This window comes from Gadus chalcogrammus, chromosome 2 (genome assembly GCF_026213295.1).
Source record: "Gadus chalcogrammus isolate NIFS_2021 chromosome 2, NIFS_Gcha_1.0, whole genome shotgun sequence".
In the NCBI taxonomy this organism is placed as follows: domain Eukaryota; kingdom Metazoa; phylum Chordata; class Actinopteri; order Gadiformes; family Gadidae; genus Gadus; species Gadus chalcogrammus.
In genome coordinates this window covers 7,818,335-7,836,343 of record NC_079413.1, presented here as the reverse complement: position 1 = coordinate 7,836,343, position 18,009 = coordinate 7,818,335, and the positions used below count along the sequence as shown (strand labels likewise).

The 18,009-nt window shown below is 42.9% G+C and overlaps 1 protein-coding gene across 1 annotated transcript in view; it reads right to left on the bottom strand.

The window, feature by feature from the left end:
- elfn1a (extracellular leucine-rich repeat and fibronectin type III domain containing 1a) overlaps positions 1-17,602 on the bottom strand; it is a 54,445-nt gene extending 36,843 nt beyond the window's left edge. The window contains 1 exon segment of the mRNA XM_056607539.1: positions 17,438-17,602. The gene's annotated coding sequence lies outside the window, so the exon portion shown is untranslated.
- Between the last annotated feature and the right edge of the window lie 407 nt (positions 17,603-18,009).

Below are 18,009 nucleotides of genomic sequence, written 5' to 3'. Positions count from 1 at the left end.
ATTCACGCAGCATTGTGTAAATGAACACACATTTGAATAGAGACATTTGAGATGTGTAGTGAGACGCGTGCCTTTTTTTTGTTTTGTTGTTGATGCATTGTGTTTAAAGATGCATTATATGGTGACCGCATGCAGCTGTGAGCACACACTAATCTCTTTTCGCACTCATGCCAAGAAAGTGATATTCTCTGGTTTCATTGCATTTTGCATGAGGCCCCTGATGAGTTAACCATCACCACTGTGCGTGTATCTAAAGCAGGCTCCATTCGTCTGGGTCACTGAAACCAAGAATAATACGAGATGAGCACTCCGTGATGTTTTTTTATTTCTGCAGTAATAAAGAAAGAAAGGGGAAAGGTGTTATTATGTACCTGATTGTCCCCTGAACATTAGCTCCCATTCTGACCGGGTCTCAGATACCTTACAGTGGCAATACTGAGGACCTTCAAACATTTTCCTATGAATAAAGTCATCATCTATCGCCGAGTGAGGTAACACAATTCATAACTCTGCAAATGCCCTTGCATTTGCAGAGTTATGAATGTTACTAACTGGGTGTCGCTGGCGTGCATTCAAATCAAAAGAGGCGCGAGTTAGTGACCTTTTGACCATCACCCAGCAGTGGTTGATTCCAGAGAGGGTAAGAAACTGAGAGCTTTGAGATTGCCAATTTACGGTTGTAACCGGTAAAGTATAGGTTGTAGCATGTTTAATGAAGGTTATTACCGCTGAAATGCAAGATACAACTTACAAGGTTGCAAAGTTCAAAACGTGTGTAAATAGCTAACATTCAGAGTTACAACCTTTCTGGGTTTTTCAATTCTGGCCACCTTCCACTCTGAGCTGGGCTCAGCTTGGAAACCACTGAACCACACTACAGTGAAACCAAAAAACCCCAGCAAGTATCCCCAGGGAATAGGGATCCCTAACTCTTCACCTGAGGAGAATCCTCTATGAGAGTACAGCTCTCAGTACAAACCCAAAAATGATTAAATCCTGAAGGATTTGGGATTATTGGGAGACGTTGTTGTGTTTGAAACCACCCAAACATTTCCAATGAGAGACATGGCGAAACAATGCTTTTATTAGCTACGGTTACGGTATATATTTACGCTGATCTGGGATTTTACAGTGCTACAACTCTCTTGAGTCCTCTCCATATGGCCATGATGCATTGTGATGTACAAATCCTATAGCATGGATTACACTCCTTTGTTGAAAACATGTAACCAAGAGACTCAGGTCTTTGGCGACCATTTACTTTCTCTTCCTGTCATGTTTCAGATTCAGCGGCTGACTATTTTAGGAATATTTAGGAACATGATGGGAACAAAGCCGTGTCGACACCGATCTAACGGGACCACTTCCAATGGAGATTTCAGTCGCCGTCACATTCACACACAACAACACTCAACCCTTTGATGTGACCTGGCAACCGGTGAACTCCCCCCCGCCCTGGGGCAGGTTGGATTTTAAAATTTGAACTCAACATCTGGTGTTCTTTGTGTGTCATAAACTGCACACAGAAAGGCCCTCTTTGAACAGCGTCCAAATCAAATATTTATGCCTCACAATACATCCCTTCTGCTTGTTTCGATCCGTCACAAAGTTAAGCACGGCATACCTCGGGATGAAAGAGCGATTGAAGTGATGAACGTCGACCCGATAGTCGACTACAGTATCAAGTTCGATGAAGTTCTCAAACCACTCAAGGTATCGGTTTTCGGTTGATGTAGTAAATCGCTAATGCCCATTGTACATATCAACGTTAGATTACTCAATTTGGGCATCGATGTTTTGCAATGAATTAATGCATTGGTAGGAGAAGTATGATGGATCAAATGTAAAGTAATTAATGAATGAGGATATTTTTGAATAATGAATTGATTGAAATGGGAACTAGAACATACAATTCAATAAGAATTGATAAAGTGTGGTGATGTGAATGCATGGGGGGAAGACTTTAAAGGAGCGGTCATCCTATCTGCCGCTGGATGCATTAGCTACTGGTAGGCCTAATCATTTTGCGCCTTTCAGTTAATTGGTTTGTATTGAGTAAACTGACGACAATGCCCAGATTTGGACAGAGAATACTTTCTAAAGTCTTGTACACTTTTAATGGCTCCTAGTTCAGCGCTAGGATTCATGTTGATTGGTTATTAAAAGGCAAGAATCAATCTTACTTCTTACATCACAAACGGTAGGGTTCCGATTTATACGAAAATAAATCCTGCATGGATGCAAAACACTTGTACAAGTAGACATTCCAACTTGGGATGTCACAAAAGGCTTAATTTTCATGATGATTACACAATATGAGCCATTTAAAATTCAATCCTTTTGTGACATCGCAATTAGAGGGTTCAGAATCATAATTGCAGTTGGTGCACAACACTTGCCACAATTGGACACACCCACTTGTGATGTCACAAGTTGACACTCCCATTTCTGACATTGCAAAGGGATCCATTTTGAAAATGGCTTGAAATGGCTTCTGCTGGCTTGACACAAGGGGAAATTGGGGCTCTTCACTGGATCAATATTTAGGAAGCTCTAAGTAGAGAGATATAATAATGATCTGAAAGTGATCACTGTGACTTCTTAAATAAGTGCAAATTTAGGCATCATTAAGTCTTATCGAGACGACATCTCGCCTTCTTGCTTCAGTGAATGGGATGATGACTGTTGTGATTATGACATTGCACACACCAGACCAAATAACAGGAAATTAACACAAAATATAAACACACTTTTATTTAGCTATTTTATTCAGGTGTTTTTTTCCATATTGGAGGTATTCTATGTAAAGGACTTTCTACACTCATAATATTTGCTTATCAGAATATTGAAATCTGCTCTATGAGAGCTGAGCCACAAAATCCGTTCTGAAAGCAGCCCCCCTTGGCCGTGTTTGAGTGAACAGCAAGGATTAAAACACCTGCGACTACGACTTGACTCTAAACGGCCGACGTGTGAGACCGGAGGATTTCAACACACACAGAGTAATGAATAGTGAGAGAGCCAGAATTCTTAATTAAAAGTACGGAGACGTGACCATGTTGCTTCAGAGAGAAGCATTTAAGCATGGAAATGAGATCCAGTGAGTCAACGGTTGCTCTGCTATCTCATGTATACACTATGTAAATATAGCATATTAGCCATGCTATTTTGGGGATTCTGGTTGTGGCTAAAGGGGATAAAAAAGTAATTATTGAACTCGAATTTGGTAGGGCTGTTGGACAAGAGAATGTTTAACACATCTCCTTCATGCACATTTTATGTTATCAAATATACAATAATATCGCACCAGATACTTTAATGATGTGCTACATTCACACTATGTGTTGGCTGTAAGGCCTACAATAACTGGCAATCGTCAATAGAAACACACCGTGCCAGCATGTCTGCCTGGCTATTACACGGGAATAGTTGCAGTTCCAATTTCAACAACTCGCCAGCGTCAGAAAACGAAAGGCTGAACCTTCCCACTTAATTCCCTCTTATTTCCCCTCTCTCACAATTCAGGACTAGGGAATTACAGTTGAGAAAATCACAAAAAACACAACAAAGAAAGGAAAAGGTATACCTGCAGTGACTGCAGGTATACCTTTTGGGCTTATTTCAGAGGCACGCGGGAGGCAGGTTTCCGACCAAGGGGGGGGGGGGGATCTGTGCCCTCGACAGACCCTGTATTTAAGCCTGTACAAGGCACCTGCAGGGCGGACATGCCCCCCGCGTGGTGGAGGTGATGAGGACGTGCGGGCGTCTCCCCCAGGATCATTAAGCCCCTCACTCATTTAGCAGAGTGATGGCTGTGCGCGTGCCTACCCCCAAAATACACACACACACACACACACGCACGCACGCACGCACGCACGCACGCACGCACGCACGCACGCACGCACACACACACACACATGGACACATGCACAGACATCGACAAATGCACACACATGCACCATCAGGGTGTGCATGCTCACAAACACAAATGAACATGCCCATTCGCATAAAAACTGAATTCACATGGAAAAATTGTGCACACACACACACACACACACACACTAACACACAGTTTAAAACACACACACACACACAACCACGCACACATACACAGAAAAAAACACAAAGTGCTCACAATCAGACACAAACACGCACGCACGCACGCACGCACACAATCACGTCCACAATCTTAAACACAGCAGCACATGAACAGATCTGCATGTGTAACTGCCAGCCTCTCCTTATCTGCCACACCATACTATCGACAAGAATATACGACTGCAGTCGGGTCTGTTCCAAGAACGGAGAAGAGAGAGTGGAAATCTGTCCCTGAGATCACCAATGTGGGTTTGTGTGTGTGTGTGTGTGTGTGTGTGTGTGTGTGTGTGTGTGTGTGTGTGTGTGTGTGTGTGTGTGTGTGTGTGTGTGTGTGTGTGTGTGTGTGTGTGTGTGTGTGTGTGTGTGTGTGTGTGTGTGTGTGTGTGTGTGTCACAGAGGGGGCCAATGCCGTTGTACAAGAAAGGATGAAGATAGGATAGAGGATAGAGCACACAGCTTATCCAACACGTGTATTCGCCACATCGCGCTACGATTTTGTGTCTCGCCGGTTGTACGTAAAGAAATAAAGGAAAAAGGAAACTTGCACCGGTACCATGACGTTAATACTGTATGTTAACTTCATCATCTTCAGCCACATCTAAGACAGTACATCTCAGAAGAGACTGCTGCAACATTTACGTCAGACCTTTTGATCCCTGGTAGAACCCTTCAGAAACAGAGCTTTGCTCTCTGGCCTGTGAGACCGCAACTGAGTTGATGATACATTTATAATTATGTCTAGAACTTAGTTATAAAAGTCCCACACAACCACTCCCACACACCAAATTCATATTGTATCACTATACCTTGTCTATTTAATTCATGTGGTTTTTAAACATGATTGAGTCATAATTATCCTCCATCTGAGACATCTTTTCCTATCTATTTATATGTTGTAACTATGGTTATAATTTCCTTTTAAAAGGTGAACAACATATAAAGCTTTAATTGATTTCCGTTGTAGTGCCCCTCTTCCTTGGTTACCTACTGACGCACATTGCCGGATATCGCTCAGCACATCGCTAAGGTTCTGCGAGGACTCTGGCCTTCTCGGTGTCGGAGTCTGGGCGGGTTCTAGAAGTTTTGCCCCTGCTCCCACCTAGCATGAATCTCTCAACGCTTACATCCTAATTTAAAGCGGTTTCACCCTAGGGTGCCCGTCGCCTCGAGCCACCCTGCTAGACAGCCCCCGTCGTCCCCTTTAGTGACTCATCGCCAACTGAAACTAATTCATGAAGTTGGCTTAAAAAAAAAAGGAAAGAACAGCTGTTGCGCTGCCTCGGTAGACGCATTGCTATTCTCCCGAACTCCTGTGAAGAGACAGGCCTTGGGCCCCCCAGAAGTGTCGTGGCCTTGGTTGAGAAGGAAATAGAAGGAGGTAGAAAAAAAAATTAAAGAAATCAATGGGAAATAAATAGATGTTGCGGCTGTGCAACAACTTGGATGAGTATAGGGCCACTGGCCGGGAGTCGTTCTATACTGGTGGGCACACTGGGTTCCCGGATAATACCCTGCCCACGCACACACATACACACACACACACACACACACGCCGCACACACACACACACACACACACACACACACACACACACACACACACAGGCAAACTTTATTTATTTATGTAGCACTTTTCATACACGAGGCAGTGTCAAAGGAGACACATAGACACGCACATGCGCACATGCACACACATGCACGAGCACAAACACACCCACACACCCTATTTAATGCCAGGGGTATGAGCTGTAAACAAAGTCGTTGGCCATGAAATTAGAAGACAATCTGCAAGTTATGACGATAATACCACAGCCAAAACTTTGAGCCATACAAATAACAGAAAGCCTTTACATTGATATTCTGAATGTATGCCACAGACATTTCACAATTGCTCTCTCTCTCTCTGCAATCAGAAGTGGATGCGGTGCAGTCCCTGCAATCATGTCTGATTCGCTCTGACCGCTGGCCCTGAAGATGTAACTGAAACACAGCAGCGCGGCCTCACACTGTTGAATAACCCGGAGCCCACATTGTGAGGGACAGCGCATGTGATCTGGAGAATAAGGATGTCTATATATGCGCCACAGCAGGGATGAGAGTCTTACTTGATGTTCAACGTACTTGTTAATACTTCAACACTGGCTGTGTGTTGAAAGACACGGTGCTCGTCACCGTGGCGCCCACTTATATCCTTTGCAGAGAAAAAAACAACACGCTGCTTAAAGGAGATGCACCATTTTCATTCATTGCGTCACTCGCACACACAATCAAAGAAACCTTCTGGTTTTACACGAAGACCGATGGCGTCTAACAAGAATTGGGAAACAAAACAATTTGCACATGGATTTAGTTGTATATCTCCATATTTATTTCAGGAATAACACCTCACAGGCCTAACAATCTGGCACCTCTGATTCCCTTTCTCTCTCTCTCTCTCTCTCGCTCTCTTTCTCTCTCCCTCTCTCTCTCTCTCTCTCTCTCTCTCTCTCTCTCTCTCTCTCTCTCTCTCTCTCTCCCTCCCCCTCATCATAGTGCTGAGCTGATTGGGCCTGAAAGGTATCTCTGCTTAATGAGCGGCGAAGGAGCGTGTGAATGAGGAGACAACAGGTGGACCGTTAGATTGATGTGCCACAGCTGGGGGAAAATCACTGTTCACACCATCTGTCAACAGCGATAATAATCATTAAGAAAAGGCATGTTTATGTGGAAAAAATGACCATAAACTTAGCAATGACATAGCAGGACATTTTTATTTTTCTCTCCCTACACGAGGAGTGTGGTGGGAAATTAATTATATTTTCTGATTCTTGTTCAGGTTTATGGTGTCAATGCTCAACATGGTGTATATAAAGATAAAGATAAAGATAGACTTTATTGTTATTGTACAGTCATCTATACAACGGAATTGGGAATATCCCTGTGAAAGGACCCCCATTATCATTTATTTTAATTTGTGCTCATTTAAAGCTGTGCTTGTTTTAATAAAAGAAAGATTTTTGAAGTAGTTGATAAGAAAAACAGAGACACAAAACATGACTTTCCTAATTGTTGTGATTAGTTTACCTTTCAGGGTGCAGCTGCCCAGCTTTATTACTTAATCATCAATCATTCTAAAGGCCACTTTGTCTCGGCTGTTTACCCATAGAGGAGCCAACCAAACCTCGGGGGAGGAGGGAAATCAGGTACCATCGTTCATCACAATGCTTTACATCCATCCACCCATCCATCTGTCCCGCTATCATCCATCCACCCTTTCATCCATCCACCAACAATTCATTACAGTAATACCTCTGTCATTCATCCATCCATCCATTCAACCACCATCCATCCATCCATCCATCCATTTATTCATTCATCCATCCATCCATTTATTCATTCATCCATCCATCCAGCCTCGTTCCATTCACCCATCCATTCATTCATCCACCCACCATCGCTCCATACAGTGTGAGGTTGGGGGTGTGAATTCTGTACCAGCTGTGGTGGCGGCGTACCTATAAGGTGAGACATGCGATCATCACGAGCACTCCAACCATCCATACCTCTGGAGAAGTGCATGCTCTCATCTCCAAGCCAAAAATAACTCTACAGAGACAAGGTCAGTCGAGTCTGGTGTTAACTGTGCTGTGCGTTATCACGACTCCGCGTGAAGTCTGTCAGGAATTGTGAGATTGTGTGTCTCCACCGGCATATCAGAACGATCAGAATATATTTGACTTTTGAGGACATTTGAGTCATTTCATAATTGTGTTCCCTTCTTGGCGATACAGCCAGCGCGGAAGATCTCCGGTGCAGTCTGAGTGTTAAAGCACAGCGTGGCCTGTTAATGGTGTGAACACTGGCACATTTTTTATAAGTAGATCCTGCATGTTTGCTCCAAGTTTGTCGACAGTTTCTATGGTAACAATGGGCTTTCAATCCGTACTTACACCCCTTCACAGGTCTGTTGATTTCAACTGAATTACAGATAAAAAAGAATATTAAATGTATGTCATATGGAATTGTGAGTTGCTATTGCCAGTTGCGAGATTGTCTGAACCCTATTTAAAGATTAGGAAACAGAGCGAGAGAGAGTGTGTGAGAGAAAGAGGCACAGAAATCAAATACACAATGGACCACGGCCAAGACACACAAATGCCGGCCAGAGAAAAGACCTTTTCTTTAAATAAAAGCACTTAAGCACTTGGTGACATGGTGTATTTGTGTGCGTGCGCACTCATGCGTTGACACATGTTGGTGTGTGTTTGTATGTTCGTATGTGTTTTTGCATGTGTGTGTGTGCGTGTGTGGATTTGTGTGAGCTTATGCTTATGTGTGTGTGTGTGTGTGTGTGTGTGTGTGTGTGTGTGTGTGTGTGTGTGTGTGTGTGTGTGTGTGTGTGTGTGTGTGTGTGTGTGTGTGTGTGTGTGTGTGTAAGTGTAAGTGTGTGTAGGTGTGTGTGTGTGTATGTGTGTGTGTGTGTGTGTGTGTGTGTGTGTGTGTGTGTGTGTGTGTGTGTGTGTGTGTGTGTGTGTGTGTGTGTGTGTGTGTACATGTGTTTGTACGCATGTATGCATGTTTGGAGGTGCGTGTTGTGTGTGTGTGTGTGTGTGTGTGTGTTTTAAATTGAGTGACCATTTCACCGGAACGGCCTTTAGGCTGTATACAGTAAAGCAAAACACACCATCTCCCATGATGCAGTCTGGTGGAAGCAGAGAAGCATGTAACTAAGCGTTGTCGAGTCAAGTTTGTTTGGTGATCTTTTTTCATGATATGTCAAAGCAATTTGTTCCAAAGTATGTTTTCTTAATAATTGGTGATATTAGTTTCTTCCTTTAATCAGTCGCACAATCCGGATAGAAGTCACACTAATGAGGTGTACACACGCCGCTAAATTGAAAGTCAATAAATAAATAAATAACCATAAAAGATAAATTTGGTGTCTCCTGTTTGGAGATATGAGCTTGGTAAATCCGTTAATGAGCGGCTTGTTTATGAAGTCTGTACTTAATTAGCCCTTGAGGCGTGACAATGAAACCATTTTAGTGTCTGTGGTCCTCTCAGATAACAACATTGCCCTCCCTTTAAGAAGATGGGCCAACCTGTCTGTCAGATATCACACTCGGTTTCACCGACGCCGTTGGCTGTAGCGAGCCCATCGGAGCCTGCTGTTGTCCAGGCAGACAACAAGGGCAAGAAGAGGATATTGCAACCATTGAAATGTTTTGTTAAATGTGGTGCTTACAATGCGATACGCCTGGGTTTTAAAAGGGGGATGACATTGCCGAGCTTTCTTCCCCTGAGGCGGAAGAGTCTAAAAATTTTTTTTTCTTTCCTGAGTGATAATGGATAAAACAAATCCGTATATCTGTGGACACCGTTCTTGAAACAAAACAATGCTTGAATATTCATGACATTGTGATTACATTTTAATTACTGCATGACATTAAGATTGTTCTCCATAATTTTTACGAATTGCTGTTTGGTGGAATTATGCACATCAATTGCAACAGCAAAGCTAACAAACACTTTTGTCACACGATTTAACAGTGCTGTTCATGTGATTCAATATTGAACATAAACACTAGCAGGCAAACATATATCGATGCTCTGCGGTGTGTTCCCTTGGGGCTACTCCTGGAAAAACATTAAGTTTGTGTTACAGGTTCCCATCAATGTTTAAAGGTTCAAAGATACGGCCTGCCTGCCTCCTATTGCTGTGATCATATGAAGTTATCCATGACTCAGAAACCTAAGATTGACTATATCGTACAAAAAAAACCACAATAGGCTCCTATGTTTCCAGTACATTTTCACTTAAGTGTTAAGGTTGACAGAATCAACATCTTATCATTGAGAAGATCCAAATCACAGATGTTTTGCACTCAAAATAAATATATCTGAATTAGTGGGAACTTGAGATGAGTAATGAATACTTATCTAGACCTATCAAGACCTACCTCATTTGCAATGGTAATCCTAGACTATTAGCCCATCCTAGCGGTTGTATTATAAACCCGGCCTTCCAGCACTTTAGTCCCCACTTAATATCCACCACAATAACCTATTAACTGCTGCCAGATAGTTGCATGGTATATTAAGTATGTGGTTTCTCACCGTTCAGACACAGAGCTGAGATGTGACCTTTAGACCAATCCGAAGGCTGTTAGATATGCCCCTCCGACATATCATTAATTTGCCCTTGTCCGCTTTTTGTGCACCTCCCGATCATCGTACACACTTTCAGGAGTTGTGCGTTCAAGTTGAAAGAGAGCGGGCCATCAGGGTTAAGCCCAATCCAAAACAAAGGGGTTTGCTACTCTTTCACCCAAGCCTTCCTTGTGGTTTTGAAGAGGAGCTGAAAGACCAGTTGCCATTTTATGCATATAAAATAGAACAAAAGATGTCATTTGTGATTGGGGTTGACAGGTTATTATTATTAATACTCAGAAGTTGTATAAGCTCATTCTTGTCGTGTGCTTTGTTAATAATCTTCCCAGCTGTACTATAAATTTAACCGGACAGACTGTAGTCTTTTCTATAACTCAACACATTTATAACAGACTGACAGGTCACGTGGGTTATTTTCTTTCTTGTACTTTGTCTTTTTTTTCTACTTTGGAATCCTCTGATATGTGGACCTACTGCTTTGATTTTAGATTTCCCAGTGGAACCAATTAATTGGTGTAGGGTATGGGAGTGTACGTTGGTGTGTGTGTGTGTGTTTGTAAATATGTGCTCTTCCCACCCAATCTTCCAACTATTGTTAAATTGACAGGGGAGGTCGTTGCCCTTAAATAGAAGTGTGAGATGTTAAAATTGGACCACCCTAACTGTGAAAGGAGGCCATTGGGGCTGTCTGGAGGTTTTTTCCTGACCAGGAATATTTATAAAAAAAATCGATGCAACATATTTTTTATTAAAAGATATTTACAATGTGGGGCTGAATAGTGTAAGCAACTTGGTTGGCTTTACCCGTAGCCGGAAGATACTGGGTTCGATTCCCTCGATAATGTCCAGAGTCTAAATATAACCATCTCTCTGGCTGCTCCTTTAGATGAATACAATATTTGACCGAGGAAATAGATCGTTCATTTTGGAAAGTGCCTGACAGGCTTGAGGATTTGTGGTTTGGTTCCCTTTGAATCCATATTATTCATCCAAGGGCTACTCTTCCCCTCTCAGGGCTTCTACTCTACATGAATGTGCTCTTGTGCAACGCGCAAAGTGAGAAACTAGCACTCAAAAGCGTCATCACTATGGACGTATCGATGGTGGAGAGAAAAAAGCTCTGAGGAGATAGTGTAATGTGTCTGAGCCCGACCATCCTATATCCTATGTGAAGCCTGTTCTACTGCCGCGGTGGTCTCCCGTGCTTGTGTTTGTCATGCCAGGGATAGCAATTCAAACACAATATTCGTAGGTAAAGTGGTTTAACTGAGTAGGAAGGCGGGGGGGTGGGGGGGGGGGGTGTTGGTCTGAAGTAATACATTGACGTTTCTATTCATTCATGGCAGTTTTCTTCCTTCCAGTTGTGACACTAACATAAATACAAAAGGGAAAATACAAGGCATCGCGGAAACTACCAGAAAATAGATAATTAGAGCCTAAGATTGATTCCACCCGGCTGTTTTGCACCAACTCTCCTCTAATGAAGTCCATTAATAGATCTCCACTGGAGAAAATGTACACAATATGAACATTGTTTTCTAGAGTAACAAATTTGCTTGATTGATTCCACCCGGCTGTTTTGCACCAACCCTCCTCTAATGAAGTCCATTAATTGATCTCCACTGGAGAAAATGTACACAATATGGACATTGTTTTCTAGAGTAACAAATTTGCTTCTGATGGTTGTTAAAGTTAAAGATAGGGTTAAAGGGATATATGTAATCCCTTTCAAATGACGTCAACTTTGCTGACAGTTTACAGATTAGAAAAGAATAAAGATTAGAAGAATAGAAGAATAGATTATTCGCAATCGGTTTGAACAGAGACGTGTTACACATGACTTAGACAATGCTTAGGCAAACCCAGAGGACACTAAATAAAAGTAGCAGAAAAATATATAGTACCGGTTAAGGAGAGACATGCTAAATTGTGAATACATCCAATGTAAGCGGTAGCATTCACACATGCTCTTACATACGTCTTCTTTGATGAAGTTGATCCACTCAAACTGACTACTGCTCATTCTTATCATAATGAAGGAACTCCCTCTGCAAAATCTAAATAATATGATCCCGAAACACGGGCCGTGTTGAGCCCCCTGCCACCAACCAATCAAAGAGCTTCTGACGGGAGCTTCGACACGCGTGTTATGTATTGCCAGCCCTAATTGGTTGGTCCCTCTCTGCGGTGTATTCATCAGGCAGAGAGCTGCTGCCCAACCAACGTGTCGCCATGGCTTTTCCTACCTCTAATGACTCTGTACAGGAGAAGTGGCACGGACACAGAGTTATCAACGATGTGCTCAACCCGGTTACTTACGATTCCACTTGATTTGATTGATTTTGAGGCATCTAATCAGTAGCGAAGAGGTGGTTGGTGATATACTACTTGTGGTATGATGTATGACGGTGCAGGTTCTGTTTATTATTGATGAATTAACCTCAGGAGATGCTTTTTATTCAAAGTGACTAACCAATTCGTTCTGCTACATGTCAGTGTCAAAGGATCGTGTCACGGTTACCTCTCTCTCTCTCTCTCTCTCTCTCTCTCTCTCTCTCTCTCTCTCTCTCTCTCTCTCTCTCTCTCTCTCTCTCTCTCTCTCTCTCTCTCTCTCTCTCGAGCATGCCTACAGGTGGAGTTGTGTCACTCACACGGCTCCACAACGAAATGAGAAAAAGCAGTTGTATTTCACGTCCTTCAGATATTTAATTGTTCCGATATTTCCAAATGTGCTTCAGATCCACACCAAAGCAGTTTCTGCCTCTGTGCATGCGATGTGCAAATCAGGAGTACGATGAGCTGGTGTTTCAAGATTAGCTCGGCTCATTTCTTTTAGATACGCTTTCAAACCGATGGAATAAACAAGTATGCAAAACATGCGCCCCCCCCCCCCCCCCCCCCCGCCATCGGTTTATAAGAGGTGTAGATAGACGTGTTCAATGTGCAGCTTTTAAGTCGAGTTGTCTTTCTTGTGAAATCCTCGAGGCAGCCAATATCCTTTATTGTTTGTGTCAAGTGATCTGATCGGATGAATGGCATGTTATACGACCTGAAATTGACATGAAAATCCCATATTATTGATATCAATCAGTGTTTTGCATTGTATATAGGAAAACATGCAGTATCTAAAAGTAAGAAGAATCTTAAAGGAAACTATTGGATTGTTGTTTACCAACAATATACAGGTACTCTTAGCATTTGATATTGTAAGTCCTGCTCAAAATTAAACACTGCAAATGACGCATGACCATTTTATTAAAGTATAGAGCAATCTCGCAGTTTTATGTCTGGTAAAGGCCGTGTCTTTTACGGCTGAAGAATCCCATAACTTGAGATTTATGCCCATGTGGTACAGAAAGTAAGGAATGCTATGAAAACTCAACCCTCAGCGTCTCAAAAACATCACCCCAGTCATTAAAATATGCCCGAACTGTAAGACAAGAGACTTTAATATTTTCTGTTCAGAGATTTGTAGCGCTAATTTTCCATTTCTTCTCCATGAATGGAGCACGTTATTAATAGTTGTGATCCAAGAGTTCCTCGAGTCATCAATGCAATACATCAAACACAAGTATAACCCTAACACACACACACACTCACACACACACACACACACACACACACACACACACACACACACACACACACACACACACACAGACACACACACACACGCACACATGCACGCACACACGCACACACACACACACACAAACACAAAAACACACACACACACACACACGCGCACACACTTCTCGATGGTGCAAAAACTGCTTTGTGGGTTTTTAGTTCCGGTGTGGAGTGTAAATCTGAGAGCGTTAAAAAAAAAACACCGGAGCCATTCTGTTCATGCCATATGCTTCTCAGCACTTGTCTGCATAGTGTGGCAGGTCCCCATTTATTACACGATGCACATTGTTATGTACACACCCAGCCCAACTCCATGGTGGATACGCATTCACTCACAGCTTCATCAACTTTGTTAAAAAAATACGATTTGTTTCAGAGAAAGAAACAGCCTCAACAACGAGCCATCCAGTGTACCGCAGCTGTTGAGTGTTTTTTTGAGTGAGCTAGGTTTTACTTGGCGGTGTATACGGCTGCTGTGTGCGCACGGTGCACATTTTTTGTGACTCAGAAACTGTAATGTACTGTTGGCTCCCTTTGGAATTTATGATCATTCCCCCTTCATCATGAGTCACTCTAATCAACATCATTCATAGCAGGCCGCGGGTCGCCACCGCCGCTATGTTCCTGGTCCCGCTTTGAATGCAACCCAGCGAGTTTCATGAGGATATGTACAGGGATGAGGAAATGTATCTCAGCTGTGACACATTAACACGCATACACACACACACACGCACGCACGCACGCACGCACGCACGCACGCACGCACGCACGCACGCACGCACGCACGCACGCACGCACGCACGCACACACACACACACACACACACTCACACATACATTTACACCCACGTGATCTTAGTTCTTAGTCCAAGCTATATACAGTTGTTTCAAACATATCTATCACATATGTGTATATATGGTACACATAAAATACTGTATATCACCTATGTGTACCATAACAAGTGAGCAAAGTTTTACTCCATTTCTGTCTTCTCATGTGTCTGAGATACGCATCTCATACACAACCAACACCCAATTTATCGAAAATATGAATTTATATATATATTGAAGGAATGGAGCCTTGTCTCTTCAACTCTTTCACCACGCTCACAAGACTCCTCGGTGGCCGTATCTCAGTATCCTCATCACGATCTCTCTCTCTCTATATCCCCCCCACTCTCTCTCTATCTCTCTCTCTTTATTACTCTCTCTCTCTCTCTCTCTCTCTCTCTCTCTGTCTCTCTCACTCTCTCTCTCTCTCTCTCTCTCTCTCTCTCTCTCTCTCTCTCTCTCTCTCTCTCTCTCTCTCTCTCTCTCTCTCTCTCTCTCTCTCTCTCTCTCTCTCTCTCTGTGTCTCTCTCTCTCTCTCACACTTTATTTTTCTCTCTTTCTCTCTCTCTCTTTCTCTTTCTCTCTCTCTTCAACAAAGCAACCAAGCAAAGGCAACTTGCATACAAAACAGCTGACTCAATCATCCAGCTGCATAATCAAGATAAGCGAGACGGAGACAGGAAGGGAGAGAGAGAGAGAGAGAGGGAGAGCGAGAGAGAGAGAGAGAGAGAGAGAGAGAGAGAGAGAGAGAGAGAGAGAGAGAGAGAGAGAGAGAGAGAGAGAGAGAGAGAGGGAGGGAGAGAGAGTATGTGTCAGAGAGGGGAGAGCAAGACAAAGATGGAGAGAGTGTGTGTGAGAAAGGGTGATGGAGAGAAATAGGGAGAGATAGACAGAGGGAGCGAGAGAGATGGACAGACCGAGACAGACAGAGTGATAAAAAGAGAAGGAGCGAGAAAGAAAGCGCAAGAGATGGACAGTGTGCGAGATGGAAAAAGGGAGGGGGAGTGTGTGTGAGATAGAGACGGAGAGAGAGTGAGAGAAGGAGAGAGAGATAGCGAGAGAGATGGAAAAGAGAGAGAAAGGGGGAGAGATAGAGAAAGAGAGAGATGGAAAGAGAGAGAGAGAAAGAGGGAGATGGTTAGTGAGAGAGGGAGGGAGGGAGAGAGAGAAAGAGAGAGGGAGAGAGAGAGAGAGAGATGGAAAGAGAGTGAGAGAGTGAGACAGAGATGGAAATAGTGATAGAGAGTGAGAGAGAGGGATGGAGAGAGCAAACACTTTAGCAACAGCAGCAAAACAGAGGTTTTGAAGAAAAAATAGAACGGAAAAGTCATAACTCTCCCTCTTGACGTCTGATTACGACCACAATGCCTATAAGACCCATGTTCTGGTCGAACGAGCCAATGGTTCAGTTGGGTTCGGGCTACAGCTACATAACCAACCACATACGGGGAAAAGCAGTAGACATGGCCATATGACACCAATAAACTGTACCTCATAGACTTGTCAGTTATGGTCAGGTATTTAACAATCATCATGAATTTATCATGCACAACATAGAGCTAATATCTACGTCAACATATATATATATATATATATATATATATATATAAATATATATATATATATACATATTGGCACTGGCACTTCAATAGAGATCATGCATATGCTATGTTGAATATTATCTAAAAATCGCAAGTAATAATAATATTAATAAGAATATTAATAAGAATAACAATAAGGTTAATAACAATATTATTATAATTATTATTAATAATAATAATGTTATTATTTGGGCTGCTCACATCTTTTTACCAACTAAAGCACATCATTTCACGTCCGTGCACCTCCTGATGCAGTATATTCACCGGAGATATGACTCGCATAGACCAAAGCCAGAGTCAAATCCTGTGAATCTATAGAACGACTGCCCTAAACAACCCACAGCATGACCAAACCACGACTTTAGACTGGGCTCGATGTATCACAGTGCGGCTCTTGTATGCATATTTAATCCTATGGGGAACTAAAACTTCACACTTCTAAGTTGCTGCAAAGTAAGAACGATGCCGACCTAACACGTCTATATCGCGTTTGCAATGATTGCGTGTGTTGTGCACTGAAACTCCAGCGAGAAAGCAAGTGGGTCGCTGTCCAGGTTGCTGAAACGCGTCGAGCGCTGGAATAAGACTTTCTCTCGTCGTGCAACTCAACAGCAGTCTTCAGCCGGTGTTACAATGCAATAAGATATGGCGTAGGTGTATGTAGTGTGGTTTTATCGTTTGCAATCAACTCACAGATACATGTTTAGAAATATTACGCGGAAGATGATCATCGCGTAAAGTAACTCGACGAAGAACATGTGCTCGGTTTACAGTATGCATGACTGGTTGCAAAAAAAATCCCATAGCGACTTTCTCCCATGGCAATACACCGCGTTTAAACATGCATAAAACTTATGTTGCATTTTTTTCTGCAGACGCAGGCTGTACAGTCTGAAACACGATCCCGGAACGAAGTCACTTTTTTAAATGCCTGCATTAACGATAATAATCAGGAGCCTGACGTTTAACAACGACGAGCAATCAATAGAACATTATTTGACTTCAACACGAATAGATTGTTAACAGCCAATATCACAGACTCGAAAACGGAATAACTCCAGCATATATGGGTCTACGGTGCAAAATGCAACAGCAACATTCCGCCAACGTTTAAAGAGAAAAAGCTTACCTGCTTGCGATCGCGAAGCGAAGAGGGCTGATCGGGACACAAAGCTGGCGTCCCGCGTCACCGCCAACATAACATGTTGGAAACACGATAAGAGGAGAATTCTGCTCAGAAATTCCAGAGTTGTTTTTTGGTTTTCTCCCCTGGTTTCAATGCACGCTGCAAGTCAGTGCGTCAAGCGAGCGAGAACGAGAGAGAGAGAGAGAGAGAGAGAGAGAGCGAAAGAGATAGAGTGAGAGAGCGAGAGAGCGAGAGAGAGAGCGAGAGAGAGAGAGAGAGAGAGAGAGAGAGAGAGAGAGAGAGAGAGAGAGAGAGATAGAGAGAGCAAGGGAGAGAGTGACAGAGAGGGAGTGAGCCTGTCGGATCCACGGAACAGTAAAGTGATTATTCGGCTGAGCCCTGATTGAAAGCTCTCTCACTACGCTCCTTTATGTATTCTCAACACACACTCGGAGTCCGGAGTTTCCATTACGCCTGCAACAGGGGAACTGTTTTTCTCTTATTTTTCTTCTCCTTATTCCTGTCTTTGTGTTACACCCAAAGCACTACACACGGCTAAACTACGATCCAACTGA